Source organism: Acinonyx jubatus, chromosome B1, assembly GCF_027475565.1.
Source record: "Acinonyx jubatus isolate Ajub_Pintada_27869175 chromosome B1, VMU_Ajub_asm_v1.0, whole genome shotgun sequence".
Taxonomy (NCBI): Eukaryota; Metazoa; Chordata; class Mammalia; order Carnivora; family Felidae; genus Acinonyx; species Acinonyx jubatus.
This window is the reverse complement of record NC_069382.1, coordinates 153,003,769-153,028,290: the sequence shown is the minus strand read 5'-3', so window position 1 is coordinate 153,028,290 and position 24,522 is coordinate 153,003,769. Positions and strand designations below refer to the sequence as shown.

Sequence of the window (24,522 nt, the reverse complement as noted above, 5' to 3'; positions counted from 1 at the left end):
ATTTGGCAACACCAAGTTACAAAGAGCTCTCTCTAGGCATCATGGTAAGCTTTTAATGGTGGGCAGGGTCTGCAGTCTGACCAGATGTCTGCCCCCAGCTCCCTGTTGGGCCAAAGTTAGACTGGTGTGTGTGTTTATCTTCTCCAAGGACAGGTGTCACTTTGGATTGGAGCTGGCCACTGTCAGAACTGCTTGCACATTGCCAGGCTTGTGGAACCACTTTGCATGGGCTCTAGCCAAGGGCATATTGGAATATTATATCCACTGAAGAACATGGGGGTGGCCTTGCAGTGTTACCAAAGTTTGGCAGATCTGCTGTGGGAAGGGATCTGGAGCTTCTTTAGAGAACTCCTGCTACAGCTCTGGAGCGGGGGCTGGGGGGGGTGGGTAGTGCAGGAGAGTTGCAGCAGGTGTTGAGTGCAGTAACAGTAATGTCCACAACGGTCTGCTGCAGGAAGAGACCTGCAGCCACCTGGTTACCCCTCTGCCATGGCTGACCACATGGAAAGGGCAGATCCACAGAAGCTCTCAAGAGCAGAGAATGCTGTAAGCAAGAGAGGTGTATAGTGTTGGTACCGACCTGGTTCCCACACATGTGTGTGTATCTAGGCTGTGGCATTAGAAGGGAAACGGTGCTACCAGCTCTTTTGGTCTTGAAGAAGTCTCCAAAAGATCCCCTCCCCTTCAACATATGCTCTGTGATTGGTTAAGAAATCTCCTCCCCAGTGTGCCCTAGGAGTTTTTCAAACTGCTACTTCTATACTACATCTCTCTGGGGCTCTTGGTTGTGCTTTCTCTTTAAGGGTGGGAACTAAATTTTCCATGCCCTCCAGGTTCTCCCAGAGCCAAGTTTGCTGTTTCTTTTGAAAGTGAGAGAAAAAGAGAGAGAAGTCTTCTGATTTTTAGTGTTCCAGGTGTTAAGTCCCTGATTATAAGAACCCTCAAAATGAGGCCCCTCTGGTTTTCAAAACCAAATGTTATGGGATTCATTTTCCCCATGCCAGAGGTACCTGGAGTATGAGTCTGTTCCTCACCCCTCTCTCTATACCTACCCCATCCCTCCTCCATTACTTTAAAAGGTGTGTAAGAGAATCATTATTTTTGTTTATTGGATTTTCTCTATTAAGAAATTGGAAAGAGTATTTTTTAATGGAGCTAAATTATTTCAGATGAAGAGAAGAGTCAGATTTTTTTCTTTTGCTGCTGTCATTTGCATGAGGATTTCTATTTTTTCATTCATAGTCAATATTGGGTTCATGACTTTTATCATGTCCACAAAATGTTATTTATTGATGAAGTTAAATAGGAACATAGCATTAATATATAGCAAAAGAAATCACACTACAAAACTCAACATGTTATTATAGAAAATACTATATCTATCAATATTAAACTGTATCCACTAGACAAGAAGTTATCAAAGAGAATAGATAAAACAGTAAAACAAAAATAACATAAGCAAAAAAGTTTTTTTTTCTTACCAGATATCATGAATATGCAGTTACTCATAGGATTAATCATGTAAGAAGAGATAAGCCAGTAGAAAAAGAGGCTAACACAAGTGAAACCCAAATAATTCCACCAAAATCTAAATAAGGCCATGACACTGTAGTTTCCAGAGATGAAGAGTTAAAAAGGGACAGAAAATGAGTCATCACAGGTACAGGAAGAGAAAAGAGCCAAATGAGTGTATTGACCATTTTAAGCAGGAAGGCAGTAAGGAAGAATACAGGGTACACTTTATTGAGAATTTGGTGGAGAAGCAATTTGCAACATAGAAGTCATAATCAAGGAATTTGACTTTGAGTGGAAAAGCTGGAAGATACTATGACAAATGGAGGTAGCAATTCTAAGGGGTGCCTTTGGGCATTTGGAGAGTCCTACGCTACAAAAGTTAAGAACCATAAAGAAAATGATAACAATGTGGGGGATGCAATTAGAAAAAATTAAAATACAATTTAAGAAAATGACACAAGCAAGGGAATTCTTTGAGCAGAAAGAAAACGCCATAACTAGAAGAAATTATGAAAGGAAAAAAATTCACAAGTAAAGCCAAACATATAGTGAAGGTAGTAGATTATCACTTATAAAGCCAGTGTGTAGGTTAAAATACAAAAGTAGTAAAATCAATTATATCAAAAAATTCAGTCAAAAGATACACGAAATAAAAAGATGTAAAAAATGACACTATAAACAAAACCATGGAAGAGAAACTGAAAATTTAGTGTTTTTAGAATGCGTTCAAACTTAAACAACTATCAACTTAATATAAACTCCTATACACATAAGATGTTATGTATAAACCTGATAGTAACCACAAACCAAAACATAATAGATACACACAAAAATAAAAAACAAAACAGGAATTCACGCATATTACTAAAAAAGCCATCAAACCACAAGGAAAGAGAGCAAGAGAAGAAAGGAAGAGGAAAGAACTACAAAAACAAGCAGAAAACAATTAACAAAAGACAGTAAGTACATACCTATCCATATTACTTTAAATGTAAATAGACTAAATGCTCCTAATAAAAAATGTGAGGTAACTAAATGAATAAAAAATACCACCTATATGTTGCCTATAGGAAGCTCACCTTAGGCCTAAAGACACAGACTGAAAGCAAAGAGCTGGAAAAAACATATACTATGCAAATGGAAGTGAAAAAGCTGGGATAGCAATAGTTAATACCTGACAAAATAAATTTAAAAACAAAGACTGTATCAACAGACAAAAGGGCACTACATAAAGATAAAGAGATAAAACCAACAGGAGGACACAACAATAGTAAATATCTATGCACCCAACATAAAGCACCAAAATACATAAAGCAAACATTAGCAGGCATAGATGGAGAAATTGACAATAATACAATACCAGTAGGGGACTTATAAGCCCACTGACATTAATGGATAGATAATCCAAGTAGAAAATCAACATGGAAATAGTGGCTTTGAACAACACATTAGACCAGCTGAGCCTATCAGGTATATATGTAACACTCCATCCCAGAACAGCAGAATACATATTCTTTTCAAGTATCTATAGAACATTCTCCAGAATAGGTCACATGTTGGGCCATAAAACAAGTCTTAATAAACTTAAGAAGACTGAAAACATACAAGCATCTTTTCTGACCACAATGGTATAAAACTAGAAATCAATTATAAGAGAAAAGCTGAAAAGAAAACAAATACCTGGAGGCTAAACAATATGCTTCTAAACAATGAATGGGTCATCTGAGTAATCAAAGGGGAAATAAAAAAAATGAATGGATAAAAATGAAAATGAAACACAATGCTCAAAAATCTTTGGGACAGAGCAAAATCATATCTAAAAGGGAAATTTATAACAATGCAAACCTACCTCCTCAGGAAACAAGAAAAATCTCAAATTAGCAACTTAAACTTATATGTAAAAGAGCTAGAAAAAAAGAACAAAGCCCAAAGCTAGTACCAGAGAAGAATAAAGATTACAGCAGAAATAAAGGAAATAGAGACTAAAACAATAATACAAAAGAACAATGAAACAAGGAGCTAGTTCTTTGAGAAGATAAATGAAATTTAAAAGCCTTCAGGCAAACCCATCAAAAAAAAAAAAAAAGACAGGACTCAAAATCAGAAATGAAGGAGGAGAATGAACAGCTGACAGCACAGAATATAAAGAATTTTAAGAGAATATTATAAAAAAATATATGTCAACAAATTGAACAACCTAGAAGAACTTGTTAAACTCCTAGAAACACATAATATTCCAAAACTGAATCAGGAATAGAAAAATTGAATTGATCAATTAATAATGATGAAATTGAATCAGTAATTTAAAAACTCCCAACAAACAAAAGTCCAGGACCAGATGGTTTCACAGGTGAATTCTACCAGGTATTTAAAAAGTTGATACTTATTCTCCTGAAACTATTCAAAAATAGAAGAAAAGTTTCCAAATTCATTCTATGATGCTGGCATCACCCTGATATCAAAATCAGATAAAGATCCTACAAAAAAAAATTACAGGCCAATATCTCTCATAAACATAGGTATAAAAATTCTCAACCAAATATTAGCAAATGGATCTGGCAATACATTTTAAAAAATCATTCACCACAATCAAAGAGGATTTATTCCAGGGATACAAGTGTGGCAGTGTTCACAAATGAATCAATGTGATGCATCACATTAACAAGGGAAGGATAAAAAACATATAATCATCTCAATAGATGTACAAAAATCATTTGACAAAATACATCCATGCATGTTAAAAAAAAAACTCTCAGTAAAGTGGGTTTAGAGGGAACATAATAAACATGATAAAGGCTGTATATAAAATTCCATAGCTAACATCATACTCGGTGGTAAAAAACTGTTTCCTCTAAGATAAAGAATAACAAGGATGTCCACTCACTGCTTTTATTCAACATAGTACTGGAAGTTCTGCTGCAGCAATTAGACAAGAAAAAGAACTAAAAAGCATCCAAATTGATAAGGAAGATGGTAAACTGTCACAATATAGAAAATCCTAAAGACTCCACCAAAAAACTATTAGAACTGATAAATACATTTAATAAAGTCAGAAGATACAAAATTAATATACAGAAATCCATTGCATTTCTATACATTCACAACAAAGTTGCAGAAAGAAATTAAGAAAACAACCTAATTTACATTTGCACCAGAAACAATAAAATACTTAGGAATAAGCTTAACCAATGAAGTGAAAGACCTATATTCTGAAAGTTATAAAACACACATGAAAGAAATTGATGATGACATAAATAAATGGAAGGATATTCTATGTTCATGGATTGGAAGAATCAATACTGTTAAAATGTCCATACTACTCAAAGCAATCTACAGATTCAATGCAAGCTCTATCAAAACACCAAAAGCATTTTTCACAGACCTAGAACAATACTAAAATCTGTATGAAACCACAATAGACCCTCAATAGCCAAAGCAAACTTGAAAAAGAATAACAAAGCTGGAGGTATCACAATCCCAGATTTCAAGATATACTACAAAACTGTGGTAATCAACAGTATGGCACTGGCATAAAAATGAACACATAGATCAACAGAAGAAGATACAGAGCCCAGAAATAAACCCACACTTATGTGGTCAGTCTATAACAAAAAAGGCAATAGTGTTGGGAACATTGGACAGCAACATGCCAAAGAATGAAACTGGACTACTGTCTTACACCATACACAAAAATAAATTCAAAATGGATTAAAGACCTAAATGTGCAGCCTGAAACTACAAAACTCCTATAAGAAAACATAGGCAGTAATCTCTTTGTCATAGGCTGTAGCAAAAATAAACTATTGGGACCACACACACATACACACACACACATTTTGCACAGCAAAGGAAACCATCAACAGAATGATAAGGCACCCTACTGAATGGAAGAAGACATTTGCAAATGATAAATCTGATAAGAGGCTATTATCCAAATATAGAAAGACTATTCAACACACACACACACACACACACACACACCCCTAAAAAACTCTATTGAAATTGGGCAAAGAACCTGAATAGATATTTTTCCAAGGAAGACAGACAAATGACCAACAAACATATGAAAAGATGTTCAACATAATGAATTACCATGGAAATGCATATCAGAACAATAATTATCACCTTATACTTATCAGAATAGCTAGAATCAAAAGGGCAAGAAATAACAAGTGTTGGCAAGAATGTGGAGAAAATGGAATCCTAATGTACTGTTGGTGGTAATGTAAATTGGTGCAGTCACTGTGGTAAATGGTATAAAAGTTCCTCAAAAAATTAAAAGTAGAAATACCATATGATCCATTAATGCCAGTACTGGGTACTATTGTGTACCAAAAGAAAACAAAAGCACTAATCCAAAAAGATATATGCACCCCTATCTTTACTGCAGTATGATTTACAATAGCCAAGATATGGAAGCTACCTATTAATTTTGCATATATGATATTTCCATCTGATTAATCTTGTAGTGTTCACCTTTTATTCTCACTACTGTTTCTTTGATGTTCTTTGCCATTTTACTTATCAAAAATTTAGAATTTTTCTTCTTTATCAATTTGATCTTCCCTCAAAATATTAATCAGCATTTTATATAGTCATTGGGTACATATAGCACAGTCATATTTCCTTTTCCTAAAATCAGAATTAGGAAAATAAACATTCAGAAGCATACCAGCTCTTATAAGCAATCACTACCTACCTACCACCATCTGGTGTCAAACCGATAAATATTTCTGAGATTCATGGATGCTTGCATGTTGTTTGGCTGGAGTACCACACCAAAACCACACTTGGCTGAAGGTGTTAACACACCCGCTAGAGACTGACTCACTGTATTCTCCAAAAATTCATAGGTTGAAAACCTAATCCTGAGGTAATAGTATTCAGGATATAGGGCTTTGGGAGGTGATTAGATCAGAAGGGTGGAGATCTTAAAGATAGGATTGGTGATCTAATTAAAGAGGTTCCAGATAACCCCTTGCCCCCTCCACCACGTGAGCTCATGGCAAGAAATGGTAATCTGAGACCCAGATGACGGTCTTCACATGAAAGTGATCATGCTAGCACCTAGCATGCTTGGACTTCCAGACTCCAGAACTGTGAGAAATAAATTTCAGTTGTTTAAAAGCCACCTAGTCTGTGGTATTATGTTCTAGCAGCCCAAACGGACTGACATAATACTTAAGAATATTATTAATGGATAAATCAAGTCGACACATTTTTTTTTATTTTTGTGTAAGTTATAACTATAGTATGAAAATGAAACTTAATTTCATTAATGAATGAATGGGACTTAATTCTATTAATTCTAAATTCTGAGTATGTTTCCACTAAGGCTGTTAAAAAATACCAAAATATTTTGATATTGTCCTTCTTTCAGTTTTTGTATTTGGTTCTTATTGCTATGTAACAGATTACCACAAACAGAGGTACAAAATAACATGCATTAATTACCCATGGTTCAAAAGTCAGGGGTCGGCTAGCTGGGACCTCTGCTCAGGGTCTCACTGGTTGAAATCAAGATGTCAGCTATCCTTATGTTTTCCTTTAAGGATATGCATTCTCTTCTAATCTTACTGGTTGTTGTCAGATTTCAGTTAATTGTAATTATAGAACTTGAATCTCTATTTTCTTCTGGATAATCACTCTGTCTTACAGACCACCTTCAATTTCTTGCATGCAGCCATCTCAATAAGCAGTTCACAGTATGGATTTCCCCTCTTCAAGGTCAGCAGAAGAAACCTCTTCTGCTTCTAATCTTTCTGACCCCTTTTAATGGCTCATATGATTAAATTAAGCTGAACCAGGATAATCTCTCATTTGATTAACTCAAAATCACTGATTAGGAACCTTAATTACATCTTTAAAATCCCTCTGCTATATAATGTAACATAATCACAGGAGTGATATCTCATCATAGCACAAGTCCCTCTTAAAGGAAGAGATGTGATGCAAGGTACGTATACCAGCTTGGTGGAATCTTGGGGGCTAATTTAGGATTCTGCCTACCAGTGCTTTAATCTGGATGTTTTGAAATGTTTTAAAGCATATTTATTTATTTTGAGAGAGAAAGAGCACATGTGCACACAAATAAGAAGGGGAGGGACACAGAGAGAGGAGAAAGAGAATCCCAAGCAGCCTCCATGCTGTCATCACAGAGCCTGATGCGGGGCTCGATCTCATGAATCATGAGACCATGACCTGAGCCAAAACCAAGATTCAGATGCTTAACCGACTGAGCCACAGAGGCACCCAGTGGATATTTTGAAATTTTAACTTGGATGTTTATGATAACTATTAAGCCACACAAATGCTCATAGTTTCAAGAACAAACATTTATCTTCTAACTCGTACTCAGAAATTGCCACCTATACTGATCACATATGATTTAATTGGCTGAAGCAATCAAAGATGGCTATTTTCTCTGAGTATATAAATAAAATTATTAGCATTTTGTTCAATTGTCTAAGCTACAGATGTTTATATTGAGAGTCTGGTTAAGCATCTGGCTACATAAATTTTTAAAGAAAAATATGAGACTGCAGATTTTAGTTCTGACATGTAAAAAGATTGAAATTTCTGACATGTAAAAAGACTGTCATTTCTTATAATAAAAATCTGAATAAACTCAAAGTCAATGACTTTTTTATCCTATCAGAGAACTGAGGTCTCAGGGCAACTTGTCACCCCAAAAGCTGGCTAGGAAAATACAGAGTCACAACTGAGATCTGCTTAGCTAGAACAGAAGATGCTGGAGCCACAGATTGGTAGGAACACGTAAACGGCTATTCGATGAACTGCTGGAGGCTGAACATGAGACTAGCATGTGAGAGAGACAGTCCTGGACACTGAAGTCTTAGGGAGCTCTTCACCATTTCTTAGGTTTTATCTGCAGATTCAGTTCTAGGATCTCACAGTGAAGTGTCAAGAAAGATCCCCTACTGGCTCTGGCAAGAGAAGGAAAGACTAATTAGGAAACATACTCAGAGCATTTTTCTTAACGAATACCTACTCTACAGGGGAAATGTATGAGGACTTTATCTTGGGTGGGGAATGAGAACTCATCCTCTCCAATACCTGTAAGCTCCCCTATCTCACCAAAGGAGTAGGAGTGTGGGGGTGGGGGTGGCGGATAATGTATACTGGAGAAACACTTGTGAAGTTCACGTGAACCTAGAGACACAAACCCACTAAATAAATGAGGTTTAATCAGAAAATTATAGGACACTTTCCTTCCCCAACACCATACCACAACACCAATGGGGTTATATTAAAATAACACAGGATTACCACTTATCCAACTACCAGATAAGCCCTTTTCCAAATAATTCCAGAGTCAAGAGCAAAGACAAAAACAAGAAATACAAAGCCTCTGACACCTACACCTACAGTAAATATTGAACACAGCCCAACTCCTGGCCAGGTTAACATAAAACTACATGCTATATACGTACTTACTTCAGTTTTAAATTTCGTGATTTATCCAGATTTAAATTTCGTGATTTACATTCACCAAGATAGAGCACCTTCTGGACAATAAACAACCAAACATAAAATTAAAAATTAAAATTGAATAATTAATTCATTAATACTAAAGTTTGGAAGAATAGAAATCACACCAGGTATGTTCTCAGGAAATTGTCCAAATATTTGGAAATCAAAGAAAGCATGGATCAAAAAAGCAGTCTGTAGGGAAATTCAGAATAGTGTGAGCAAAATGATGATGAAAATACAACCTATCAAAATTTGTGGAATGCAGTGAAAGCTGTGCTTGGAAGAAAATATATAGCATTAAATGCATGTATTAGAAAACAAGAAAGATCTAAAATCTGTGACCTAAGATTTCATCTTATAAAACTAGATAACACAGAGCAATTAGCTTAAAGGAGGTTGAAAAAAGAAAAATGTCAGCAGAGAAAAATCGATGGAATTGAAAACAAAAAATAGAGCAAACCAACAAAACTAAAAACTAATTATCTGATAAACAAATTGATAAACCTCTTGCCCGGCCAAGCAAAACAGTGAGAAGAGAGTAAGAGAAGTTCCAATATCAGAAATGAAGATGATACAATCATACAATAATTCAGCAATAAACAAAGAAAGGATTTTTCAAGCCACTAAAAGACACAGATGAATTGTAAACACATATTGCTAAACGGAAGAAGCCCGTCTGAAAATCTTAAATATTGGATGATTCCAATTATATGAATTCTGTAAATGGCCTTAACTAAAAAGATGGTAAATATATCAGTGGATGGCATTTGTTTAAATCGATTTAAAAAGCTGGGGAAACTTATTTTTTAGGAGAATAAAGCTATTCTGTCTGGTACCGTTATGATGGGTATGTAACACTATGGATTTGTCAAAACCCATAAAATATTATAGCACAAAGAGTAAACCTAAATGTATATAAACTTTTAAAAAGTTGTTCAGGAGACTGCAGGACCCCATGATGGAAATTAGTATATGACAAACCAAATTCACTATATTATAAATGTATGAAACACCTTCACAGAAAGGGATGGTAAGAAAAGTTGCTGACCAAATTTTGAAAATCAGTAAAATATGTAAAATAAAGGTAAAAGGAACTGTACATAGCACTGAATTATAGTTGATAGAGTTGTTTTCTACAGAGGTATGGGTTAACAATTCTGATACCTCTATACATGTATAGTAGTATGTAATAATTCACTAGATGCATAGAATATGGTGAGAGTGAGGTTTCCCACTGACTACTGGAGTGAAAGATTACAAACAAGCAAGGGGAGAAGACTAGAAAGCTCCGTGTGGTAATTGATTAGAGTTGGAGATACTGATATGAACTTCAGTTTAGTATTTACTAACATGTATCAATAGATATTTATAGATGTGTATTATTACATGCGTGAATATATTTCCTTGTTCTCTCAGCCGAGAGGGCCTGGAATCAGCAGCACTCCAGTAGCAATAAGCACAGCTAGCACCCACATCTTGGTTTCTAATACCATTCTGCAATAAAAGGTACAAAGTCTTCTTGGAAGATGGATGGTTTTAGGGCTGGGTCAGGAAATATATAAATACAGCCTAAAACATCTTGTAGTGCCAGAGAATAAGAAATTACTAAATTAAAAAAGAAAATAAAAAAGAATAGTGGGAGTATGTCAAAGAGACACAAAAGCCAAGTAAATGAAAGAGCTCCCAATGGTCAAAACTATAACAATTTGTATGACAAAATTAAGTAGTATTAGATTATAATCAAAAGTATAAAATAATTGTCCATGAGTATATACTGATATAGATGACTAAATAAATAAATGTAGAAGAATTCTAAATAATTTATGCAGTTACTTTGCTCTCTAAGACATGGAGTGTAACTCCCCACTCCTTAACTGTGGAGGCAGTGAATAGCTTCTTCCTCCTAGAAAACACAGTATGAAATGGAGGTGAAAGTACCTGTGCAGTGGAGAAACCTGACAAGCACTACACAGCTAAGTGATCAAGGTTATCACCAATGATACCACATTGACACTACACACACCTTGTGATGTGATGAAAGTAGCATTTTATCTCTGTGGGCTTCCACACACAAATGCATAACCCCAGTCTGATCATGAGATAAGCATAAGAAAATTTCAACTGATTCTACAAAATACCAAATTAGTACTGTACTTCTCGAAAGTATAAGGGTCAACAAAAACAAGGAACATCTGAGACTGTCATAGCCAAGAGGAGCCTTATGCAAAATGATTACTAAAAGTAATAGGATATTCTGAATGAAACACTGGGATCAAAAAAGAAGAAAGGCAGTGTTAGGCAGTTAGGCATGAGGGAGGAGGGATAAAGCAGATTCTCATCACATCCTCAGAGTCACCTCTAACGGCTAACAGAACAGGAAAGACCTAGCCACAGAGCTGGCTCAAAAGCCACAAGGGGCCTTCTAAGAGCTGAGCATGCACACAAAAGGTGCAACTTGCCCTTAAGGTCAAAGCAAAAGCCCATTAGAAACTCATAAATATACAATACATAAATAAATACAACTGTAACAGACTGCATCATAGGTAGGCACATGCGCAGAAGCCAAAATGTTACACAAGCACCAGCTGTCAGTCAAAACTGTCAATCAGAGCCAAATTTACACATGCAGAAAGTAGGCTTAAAAGGAAGCAGCTAGAGCTTCTTGGAGCCACTGTCACTCTTGCTCCAGCACTGGCTCACTTTCTGTCTTGAAAGGGTACGACACTTTTCTACTCAATACACCATTTCCCCATACTGGTCTTGTGTCTCCAATTCTTTGCTACCTCTGGGACAAGAACTTAGCAACCTAGGAGGAAGGGAGAAAGGGAGGGAGGGAGGGGGGGAGGATGGAAGGAAAGAAGGAAAGAAAGAAGGGAGGGAGGGAGGGAGGGAGGGAGGGAGGAAGGAAGGAAGGAAGGAAGAAAGGCAGGCAGGGAGGAAAGGGAGAGATAGAGGAAGAATGAAAACAAGGTAGGTAGTAAAGATATATGGGTAAAGTATGGACTTAATTAATGTATAAACATTAATTCATTAATTGTAACTAATATACCTTAAGATGTTAAATAGTAGAAGAAACTCAGTAAGAGGCATGTAGGTATACTCTATACTATCTTCACAATTTTTCTTAAACTTTAAAATGTTTTAAAATTTCAAACTTTTTAAAATGAAAAATATAAAGAATTATCGACTGCTTGTACCACCCCACCCTCTAAATTCATATATTGAAGCCCCTACCTCCCAATGTGATTGGGTCTTTATGGAGGTAGGTAAGGTTAAAAGAAGTCATAAGGGTGTGGCACTAATCTCATAGGACTGGTATTCTTATAAGGAGAGGAATAGACACCAGAACTCTCTTCCTCTCCCTCTCTCCAAATGCACACAGAGGAAGGGTCATGTGAAGACACAACAAGAAGGCAGCCATCTATAAGCCAGAAAGAGAGGTCTGTCTAGAAAATGATCTGCCAACCCCTTGATCTGGGACTTCCGACCTCTAAAACAATGAGAAAATAAATTTCTTTTTTTTTTCCTTACGTTCATTTTATTTATTTGAGAGAGAGAGAGAGAAAGAGAGTATGTGAGTGTGCACAAGTGGGTGGAGGGCACAGAGAGAAGGAGAGCAATAGACTTCCGAGCAGCTCCTCCTGGCTAGCATGAGCCCAACGTGGGGCTCCATCTCACAAACCTTGAGATCATGACCTGAGCCGAAACTAAGAGTCAGATTTTCAACCGATCGAGCCACCCAGATGCCCCAGAAAACAAATTTCTCTTGTCTTAGTCTACTCAACCTGTGATTTTTGTTATGGCTGCCCAAGCAGATAAATACACAGTCATTTGCAGTGATATCAATTTAAGTACAGTAAGTTTGGAAAGAGATGCCAAAGAAAACTTAGAGGACTAGAGGAAATATTCATTAAATATAAATATATTTGAGTTTCTTAATGGATATGCTATTTGATATACAACATAAAATAAAGTAAAATGCATGTGCCTGTTGTCAGAAAACTGATTTTTCATTATGAATAAGCTTAGCATTCAAAGAAAAAACGTTGTGCTTAGGCAGCAGTCCAAACAAACTCACCCACACTCTAGTGTTTGTGGGTTTTTAGCAATTCGAGGCGATAGGGGTTGTATTTAATATATTGCTTCATTCAAACAAGGCATGTTATTTTTTAAAATAAAATAACTGAAGTTAGCAATAACATGAGCCAAGCTTTGTAATTAACCTTTGTAATCTACTTAATTTGGAGATCAAATTATTACCCCACTTGTGATTTAGTGATTTTTTTTCAAAGTAGGGAATATTTCTATGTGTCTGTACCTTTGGATAAGCCTCTTATCCTCCTGCTATTTTGATCTGGATGAATACTCTTAAAAGAGTATATGAAGTAAATATAGTCTCACCACCACCACTGCCACCATCATTATGCATTTAATTCACAATTCTCATTTATGAGCAGTTACACCCTAATGAGAGCAATAGCCAAAATTGTAAAGTTATACTAAATTAATATGTAATAGTTTTGCTGACTGCAAATTCAAATAATGATGCTTGGAGGTATAGTGACTGTCCTTATTAAAAATATTAAATGCCTGCCCTCCTTTTTTGACTTAATTCAACAGAATTATCAAAATAATTTTCCATCTTACTTTAGAGAATATATTTCAGGAAGAATTTCCATCCACTCCAGAATCAACATTATTTGGAGGGTTTGCAATCGGAGTTTTAATTATAGCTCTTCTCAAAGAAGAATGAAATTACATAAAAAGTTCATTTGACTAGGAACAATATAAAGCTATTAACTCATTGGACTCTGCTCACTGAAGGCATGATTCTTAATAATCTTAGTTAAATATCAGCATTCTTTTATTAACTATAATAGCCAATAATTGGGGCTTGGAACCCTAAAATTATTCATAAAAAATGTACACTTCTGAAAAAGTAGATTACAGTTCACCATTTTATGTCCGGGCTGATACTTTTCTGAACTAGAACATAAGTTCTTTGGTGGAAGGGATCTTTGTTTTATCCACTACTCTATCCTTAGCCCTTGAAAAGCACTGACATACAATAGCCATTCAGTAAATACTTGCTTAAAAAATGCATGTGACCATTATGAATTTTATACACAAAAAAATAAACTTGAAAATTATATATTTTTTTCATCTGACTAGACATTTTTCTAAAGAAGACATATAAATTGCCAACAGTTACATGAAAGTTGCTCAACATTACTAATCATTAGGGAAATGCAAATATAAACCAGAATAAGATACCCCCTAGAATGGCCATTAACAAAAATATAAGAAATAACAAGTTTTGGCAAGGATATGGAGAAAAGGAAACCCTTGTGCACTGTGGGTAGGTATGTAAGTGGGTATAGCCATTGTGGAAAATAGTTTGGAGGTTCCTCAAATAACTAAAAATAGAACTACCATATGACCCAGGAATGTCTGGGTGGCTCAGTTGGTTAAGCATCCGACTCTTGGTTTTGGCCCAGGTCATGGTCTCATGTTTCATGAGTTTGAGTCCCCCATTGGGCTCTGCCCTGACAGTGTGGAGCCTACTTGGGATTCTCTCTCTCCCTCTCTCTCTCTCTCTGTCACTCTCTGCCCCTCTTCCAATTGTGCTGTCTCTGTCCCTCTCAAAATAAATAAATAAACTCAAAAAAAAGTACCATATGACCCAGCAATCCTACTCCTGATTATTTATCCAAAGAAAATAAAAATAAAAACACTAACTCAAAAAGATATCTGCCCTCCCACAATGTGTTCATTGCAGCACTGTTTACAATAGTGAAGACATGGAAACAACCAAAGTGTCTACTGATGTATTGATGGATGGATGGATGGATGGATGGATGGATGGATGGATGGATAAAGAAGATGTGATATATGTATACGTATATGAATGTGTATATTTTCATATATACACATGTATATTTATTTATAAGATTGTATATATGTATACACACACACACATATAATACTATTCAGCCATATAAAGGAAGAAAATCCTGCCATTGTGACAACACAGATCAATTTTCAGGTTACTATTCTAATTGAAATAAGTCAAAGAACAAATATACTCTAATCTCATTGATATGTGGAATATTAAAAAAAATATATCCAACTCACTGAAACAGAGAACAGATTGGTGGTTGCCAGAAGCGGGGGTATAAAATGTTAAGTTTTTTTTCCATTTCATTTTTTTCATTTTCATTTCAATATCTTGAAAAAAATTCCATAACACAGATAGTATAAATCCGTATTGTTTTGTAGCCACTAAAGGTAAAATTGTAAGCTAGATCAAAAACGAGGCTAGGCTCAGATCATAGTTTGTCTGTCTTATTATGTTCTTTGAAAATCACTTATAAACTGGGAACCACTTTTCTAAGATATACAAAAATCAAAGGTAGGCAAACAGTACAATGAACAATCTAGAAATTTACATATGAAGATTTAGCTCAACTTAAATTGTTGAAGGATTGTCATGTAGCAGTGAATATGACTTACTCTTTGTTGCTCCAGAGGGTATAACCAATTTTAGAGGCAATTTTGAAATCAATATATGGAATATTTAACAGCAATAGCTGTAGATTTATAGAGTACCCACTGGTAGAGGAAGAGTCCCTCATACTGGATTTAATCAAGATATGTTTGACAAGGATGCTTGATAGAGACTTGAATAAATATTCATGAAAAACATTTGTAGCCCTAAAAGCCCATGAGACTACATTTCTTTCCACATATATACAAAAACCATCTAGTTTGCTACTCTAGAGTCAGAAAAGCACTAGACTTTGTATGAGATATCTAAAGTTGAAGTATTTACTCTGCATATTAATTTTGAGATACTGGATTAGTATTACATCTGGAAAGGTTTATACATTCTTTGGAGAATAGTGAGTGAAAATTAAAATATATAAATTCTAAAACAGGATATAAATTTTACATATAATAAAATGAACTATTTATTAAGCATCTATGTACAATTTTACCTTATTTTCCAAATATTTAGTATGGCTACTTGAGACCAGGTAACAAACTGATCTCAAGAGATACAGCGATGAACAAGTATAGTACAACCCTCATAGATCCAACAGATTGTCATGTGTCCTCCATGATCCAGTCAATCTAGTAACTAGTATACAGAACACTAAGGTTCATAGCATGTAATAACTTGCGACTACATAGCTATCTGGTAGAACAGCCAGATTAAAACCAGGTTGACAGGGGTACCTGGGTGGCTCAGTCAGTTAAGCATCTGTATCTTGATGTCAGCTCAAGTCATGATCTTATAGTTTGTGGGTTTGAGCCGCATGTCAGGTCAGACTCTATATGACAGTCCAGAGCCTGCTTGAGATTCTCTCTCTCTCTCTCTCTCTCTCTGCTCCTCCCTGACTCTCCCTCTCTCTCAAAATAAACTTAAAGAAATAAAATTTTGAATCAGGTAGATATAGTTTCAAAGCCCCTCTATGTAAAATTTTTCCAAAAATTCCAAAAGTATATATATTTTCATTTTTTTAATTTTAATTTTCATGTTTTCAATTTTAATTTTTAAATATTTCATATATATTTTCATTTTTTAAATTTTCACATAATTAATATTATATAGGAAATTATTTCTATCACTACCTCTATTAAAAAGATAATAAACTTTAACTTCTTGGGAGTTACTATTTTTTTCCCATTATTACTACGAGTCTTTTTACAAGGTTAGTATTTAGTCAGGAAAGTTTTGTTTAAAAGCTCCATAGTCTTAAGGTGCCTGGGTGGCTCAGTTGGTTAAGCATCTGACTCTTGATTTCTGCTCAGGTCATGATCTCATGGTTTGTCAGTTCAAGCCCCACATCGAGCTCTGAGCTGACAGCATGGAGCCTGATTGGGATTCTCTGTCTCCTTCTCTCTCTGCCCTGCCCTCTGTCTCTCAAAAATAAATAAATAAATGTTTACAAATAAAAAATAAAAAAAATAAAAAATAAAAGTTCCACAGTCTTGCCATTATATTTAGAAGCATGATTGTCAATTTTCATGAAACAAGGACTTACAAGTCTGTCATAACCTCATCCTGGCTTATGAATTATCTCCATTTTTAATGGGGAAAATTATTATAACCAGTTAATTGAGTAGGCTGAACTCAGTAGTGTGTAGACAGGAAACAGCTTTTTTTTTCCTGGAAATATAATATGCACATAGAAAAGTAAATGTATTGTATGTGTACAACTCAGTGAATTTTCTGACTGTCAAGGACTGCTTTGCCAAGTAAAAAAAAAAAAAAAAAAACCTAATATTACTTAATATTACCAAAAAGAGCTCCTTTTATCCCCTGCCAGCCACAATACCCCTGCTCTTAACGATAGCTGCTAGTCTCACTTCTAACAACATAGAGATATTTCACACTGGATTTGTATGTTATACAGCTCAAACCATGTAGTATGTATTCTTTTATCTCTGTCTTGTTTTGCTCAACTTTGTGTCTGTAAGATTCATTTCATTGTGATACCACAGTTTTTCTTTTTTTTTTTTTTCTATCCTACTGTCTATGGATATTTGCCTAGTTTGTTTTTGCTGATTACAAATTTTGTTGATAGAAAACATGTATCACACTGTTAATATTTCAATTATATTGTGTTATGCCTAATAGATGTCTGGTTCTGAGAATATGCATATGTTTACTTTTGAGAAATATTACCAGATAGTTTTTCAGTGTGGACATAGCCATATCCACTCCCACTAGCAATGCAAGACTTTGGGCATTCTAAATCTCAACAAACACTTGGTATTTAGCACCTTTTTTTTTTTAACTTTAGGCAGTCTGATGGGTGTAGAGTAGTATCATATGTCATGTTTATATCCATGACAACTGATCAAGATGAACATGTTCTCATGTGTTTATTGGCCATTTGTATAACATTTATTGTGAGGTGAATAGTCAAGTTTTTGTCCATTTTTTCTACAGGATTTTCAGAACATAGAGTCTCAGGATTTTTGATGGTGGAATCTTAATACATGGTACTTGAAATCCAATAAAATATAAATTCCACAACAACAATATTCATTTTTTCTCTTTCCCTCACTACTGTATTCCCAGTTCCTAGACTAGTACTTCTGTTATTAGATTTTCAGTAAATATTGAATAAGTTAGTTAATATAAAAACTTTAATCATATGTAGTTTAATACATTAAGTTAGGAATTAAATGTAGGAATGATCTTAAGTTTTAGTCCTTTAAAGAGTTGGCTTTTATTAAAATCAATTGATTATCCAGAAGATGGAACAGGTATATGGTAAGTATATTATTTGTTTTCTATCCACATAGAAAACCTCCAGGGATCCATTTATATTTCCTATCAAGAAGCCCAACTCTATAATTTTCTTCCTCTTTAGAAAACACCTTTGTCTTCAACTTGTATATAATTGTCATATTCAATCACAGGATTAATCACAACAGTATTCTCCCTCCAGCTCTAGCTGCCTTTTCAGTACAAGAGGTACAAAAGAAAACATAGCTTCCCTCAGCGCAACACATCAGAGGAAGCTAGAAATCCAATTTCCTGACTCCCAGTTCAGTTTTCTGTCTATTACAAATATAATACCACTGAGTGAACTTCAGCTACTTTATCTACAGAAAGTTCTAACAGTCATAGTCACACATCAACATGTGCACAGTCTTCTTCAAATTCAAAAGGCAAAAACAAAAGAGAACAAGGGAAAAACAAAACAGTTGTAAGGAATGTATTTGAGTGAGGATTTGATTTATAAACTTTCAGTTTAATTTGCTCTTGAACTCTGAATATCCAGTATTTGTGGTATTGTCACTCAAAGTTACCAGGGTGTTTGACTCAGAAAAGACAAAAATAAACAGAACTTCTGGTTAGAAATAAGACACTAGGCACAGTAATAAATAAAGGCAATGCCTGGGGTAAAGGATATAATTGTGGATTCACACACACAACTATACATAAAAATATATAGACATCATATATAATAGCGATAATACCTTTTGAAACACATAATTAATAAATCAGAAACCAAGTCTTCCACTGGCAAACTTTTTCATCTAATAGCAAAATTAGAAATACTAAATCATCAAACCTCATCAAATATTACTGTATAATAAGTATGTTGCATTGAGTTATACTGAAATTATAGAGAACACTGAACAGTATCCAGATATTGCTGACATTACTCACATAAATATTATAAAATAAAATAGCACACCAAGAAGAGAGAAAGTCATTTTCATTTAAAAGAATTTTTTTTTAAGTTGATAGGCCATGCCATCATTGCTTTTTTTGTTGACTGGTGTGAACTGAAAGCAGGGGTATAACAGAAAACCAGGGAAATCACTGGTAACAGGTTCTAAATTCCTTCTCCCATCACAATATCAACTACACTAAAGAATGGCCAATGATAAATATCAGGACAGAATACTTCTTTTATAATACTCATTTTTATAAAGAATATTTTTTAAATGCAGAAATACAAAAGTGATAGAAGCAGTGCTCTATCATTTTTTTCTGACTTTTGAATTCTATGTTGGCTTAGAAAATAGAAAAGTTCTCAAAAATAGCTTAAAACACTTCAAAATAAATCAACAAATATTAACTTAAAATATTTTAATGTATACTTGAGTAAATTGTCTGAAAGCTAATTCATAGGATTTTCTGAAGCAAAACTTCTATAATCTGGTCACATTTACAGTATTTATTGTATTGGCAATATAAGATAATTTGATTTCTGGGATATCAAAAATCAATGTGTAGGGAAAATGGTATCAAATTCATTATTGATGTCTTTCAAGATTCACAGTACAATAAACCAGATAGGACCACAACAAATGAAAAACAAAAGTCCTGTTATGTACTATACAACCAAGAATATGAATAACTTGGTTTTAGGTCCAGAGAAGAGAAAAATGAAAAAAGAGAAAAATGTCTATCAAATAAGTGCCAATCATGAATCCCATTTTGACTTCACTCTGACATTTTTAATGTTATAATTTACCATGGTTTATAGTTTAAATTATAAACTATATTCTAAATTACAAATTAATCTACATTTGTCAGGCTCATGTGCAAATACTCCTTATAATTATATATTATTTATATTGTTTCTATAACTAGTGTTGCATAAAACCAACTTGAATTCAAATAGACTCAATATAAGAAATATTCGAAGATTTACTATACATCAACAATAATGTGGAAAGATGTAATGGAAAGATTATTACATAATAGCTTACTTCCAATTCTACAGAGAGTTACAACCTATAAACTCCATTTCCTAGACTACACGAAGCTGAAGTTTTGGATGCAAAATATATTTCGCTAATTAACTGCATTTCTGTCAGATTTGGAAGACAAATGAAGCAGAAGCCCTCTTCCAGGTGTTCCTTCTGATTGCAAGCAACATCAGTAACAAGAGTATTGAGAGACAGTTTTCGTGGCCATATTCCACACCTAGTGGCCAAACTTCATAGGGAAGAGGCAATTGTAAACAAAGTAGTAGCATTTTCCTGATCTATGGGTTGCAGGCATGGAGTGTTCTTGAAATCAGGTGGCCCCCGATTCTCACTCCTCCAGCCTTTCCAATCATGCTCTAAGCAATTTTCTGTATAAAATTCCTAATAATTGGGGAAATATGGCAGAGTAGGAGGACCCCTAAGCTCACTCCATCCCGTGTTTACAATTAGGTGTCACTCACATCCACATCAGTAAACTGGAAAGGGATCCAAAGACTTGCAGAACTCTACAACTAAATGTAAAGAAGCCACATTGGAGAAGTTAGGAAGGACAGAAACTGTTGTCACTTGCCCACAGCTAGGGGGAAATCCCCCTAACATTTGGCCTTGAAAACCAGGGGGTTTGTACAATCAATGGGACTTGGAGCTGGAGCTTTAAAAATCAGCTCACTCTGCCTAGGCAAGCCCTGAGGGCAAATGACAGACAGGTTATAGCCCTTAAAAAGACAACAACCTGAGGATAAGCAACATCGGAGGCACATCTAGCACAGGGCAACAAAAGGGATCTGTTCATCCTGATTTCTGAGCATGTCGGGGTGCTCAGTCTCCTCTGGGAACAAAGGGGCCAGCAGGCGCCATTTTCCTCCCCTGCCTCCCAGCATAAATACAGAGCCACTGTGGGAGGTGATGCTGCACAAACACTTGCTACCTAAACTGCTAGCAGTGAACCACACCCACTAGTTCTGAGGATTCACCAACTCCAAGCCTGCTGGCCTTGGCTCTGGGTTCAGCTCAATTTTTGTTAAGGCGGGCCAAGCCCAACCCAGTCACCTCCACAAGCTGTGCCTGAAGCCACTGCACTTCAGAGATCGGGCCTAGGACTAGTGGTTCAGTGCAAATTCTATCACTGTTGCCCTTCCCCCAAGCCCTTCTGCTGTCACACCCCCGCAGAGCCAGCCTGCCTAGATCTTAATGTTATAGAAAGCAGTACGGCCCACAACAAGCAAAGAGTCAGTGCAGATGTCTAAACTGAAAGGAAAAGTGATTCAAACACAATAGCAGGATGCAGGCAACACACATAGGAACTCTCCTTAAGTGCCAGGTCCTGGTGAACGGGGGACACTGCACTGCAGGGCACTACAGGACTTCTTCAGAAAGTCACTATTTCCAAAAGCAGAAGACATAGTGGACTTTCCTGACACACAGACACAGACACAAAAAGGCATACAAAATGAGGAGACAGAGGAATACATGTCCCAAATAAAAGAACATGACAAAATCACAGCAGATCTAATCAAAACAGAAATAAATAATATGGCTGATACAGAATTAAAAGTAATCATCATAAAAGATACACACTGAACTTCAGAAGAGGGTGGAGGACAAAAGTGAGATGGTTGACAGAGACAAAAAGTAACCTATCAGAGATAAAGAATTCAATAAATCTGGGGTGTCTGGGTGGTTTAGTCAGTTAAGTGTCCAACTTCAGCTCAGGTCATGATCTCACAGTTCATGAGTTGGAGCCCCACGTCAGGCTCTGTGCTGACAGCTCAGAGCCTGGAGCCTACTTCAACATTCTGTGTCTCCCTTTTTCTCTGCCCCTTCCCTGTTTGTGCTGTCTGTCTGTCTGTCTGTCTCTCTCTCTCTCAAAAATAAATAAACATTAAAAACAAGAATTCAATAAGTGAAATTTAAAATACAATAGATGGAATAGACAGTAGGCTACAGGAAGCAGAGGAACATATTAATGACCTGGAGGCTAGAATAACGGGAAGCAATCGAGCAAAACAGACGACAAAGACTGCCTAATGAGAACAGATTTAGAGAATTCAGTGACTCCATCAAGCATAATAGCATTTGTGTTATAGGGATCTCAAAAGGAGAAGAGACAGATGGGGGGTGGGGGGACAAAATGTATTTGAAGACATAATAGCTGAAAACTTCCTGAATCTGGACAGGGAAGCAGAGATACAGATTAAGGAGGCACAGAGATGCCCCAAAAATTCAACCCAAAGAGGTCCACAATGAGACACCTAGTAAGTGGCAAGAAATAGTGATAAAGAAATAATGTTAAAGGTTATAAGAGAAAAGAAGGCAGTTCTATACAAAGCAAAGCCCATAAGTCTATTAGCTGATTTTTCAGCAGAAACTTTGCAGGCAAGAAGTGCTGAAAGGAAAAATTCTGCAGCCAAGAATACTTCACCCAATAAGGCAATCATTCAGAATAGAAGGACCAATAAGACTTTTCTAGAAAAACAAAAGTTAAAAGAATTGATCAACACTAAACAAATCCTAAAAGAAATGTTAAGCAGGACTCTTATGAATGGAAAACAGAAACTATAAGTAAGAAAAATAGGAAACATGAAATAAAAAAAATACTAAATATCTAAAACATGGAGGGGAGAGGATAAAGAACTTGTTTCAAAAACAAGCAACCATCAGCTTAATATAGACTGTGATATGCAGATGTTATATATAAACTGAATGGTAACCACAAATCAAAAAACAGTGATAGATATGCAAAAATACAAAGGAAGGAACCCAAGTATATTACTACAGAAAACCTACAAACCATGAAAGAGAAAAAGAGAAGAAAATATCAGAGGAAAAAATACAAAAACAACCACAAAACATGCAACAAAATGGCAATAAATACATATGTATCAATAATTACTTTGAATGTAAATGGAATAAAAGTTCCAAGCAAAAGCCCCAAGGGGACAGAGTGGGGGGAAAAAAAACAAAACACCAAAACCAAAAAAAATCTATATACTGCCTATACGTGACTCATTTCAGACCTAAAGATACGCAGATTGAAAGTGTGGGGATTTTTATTAAATGACAGTGAAAAGAGCGCTGGGCTAGGAATAATTACATCAGAGGAAATAGACTTTCAAACAAAGACCATAATAAGACAAAGGAAGACACTATAAGGGGAACAATACAACAAGAAGATACAATTGTAAATATATATGCACCCAGCATGGCAGCACCCAAAAACATAAAACAGTTAATAACAAAATAAGGGAACTAATTGATAATAAATACTAAAGGACATTAACACCCCACTTTTATTGATGAATATATCATCCAAACAGAAAATAAGAAAACAGTGGCTTTGAATTACACACTGTACTAGATGGATTTAACAGACATATTCAGAACATTCCATCTTAAACCAGAATACACATTTTTTTCAAGTGCACATGGAACATTCTCCAAAATAGATCACATGTTAGGCCACAAAACAAGCCTCAACAAATTCAAAATATCAAAGTCATACCATGAATCTTTTCTGGCTACAACACGAGGAAATTAGAAAATCAGCCACAAGAAAAAATCTGGAAAGACCAACAAATACATGGAGGTTAAACCACATGCTACTAAACAACGATGAGTCAACCAAGAAATTAAAGAAGGAATCAAAAAGTACATGGAAACAAATGAAAATGAAAACACAATGGTCCCAAACCTTTCAGATGTAGCAAAAGAAGTTTTAAGAGTAAATTTTATATTAATACAGCCCTACCTCAAGAAGCAAGAACAATCTCCAACTACCTAACCACACATCTAAAGGAGCTAGAAAAAGAAAAACAAAACCTGAACCCAGCAGAAGGAAGAAAATAATTAAGATTAGAGCACAAATAAAACAAACAGAAACTGAAACAAACAAAACAAAAAACAATAGAGAGGAGCCTCAGTGGCTCAGTTGGTTGGGCCTCCGACTTCAACCTAGGTCATGATCTTGCTGTTCTGGAGTTCAAGCCCTACGTCAGGCTCTGTGCTAACAGCTCAGAGCCTGGACCTTGTTTCATATTCTGTTTCTCCCTCTTTCTCTCTGCCCATCCCTCACTCATGTTCTGTCTCACTGTCTCAAAAATAAACATTAAAAAAAAATTTTAATACAAAAGATCAATGAAACCAGGAGTTGGTTCTTTGAAAAGGTCAACAAAATTGAAAAATCTCTACCCTCACTCACAAAAAGAGAGAGAAAGAAGTTCAACAAAATCACCAATGAAAGAGGAGAAATCACAATTGACACCACAGAAA

The 24,522-nt window shown here is 35.4% G+C and overlaps 1 pseudogene; it reads right to left on the bottom strand.

The window, feature by feature from the left end:
• Positions 1-340: 340 nt before the first annotated feature.
• The window catches only part of LOC106971623 (probable ATP-dependent RNA helicase DDX43), an 80,326-nt pseudogene continuing 56,144 nt past the window's right edge, over positions 341-24,522 (bottom strand).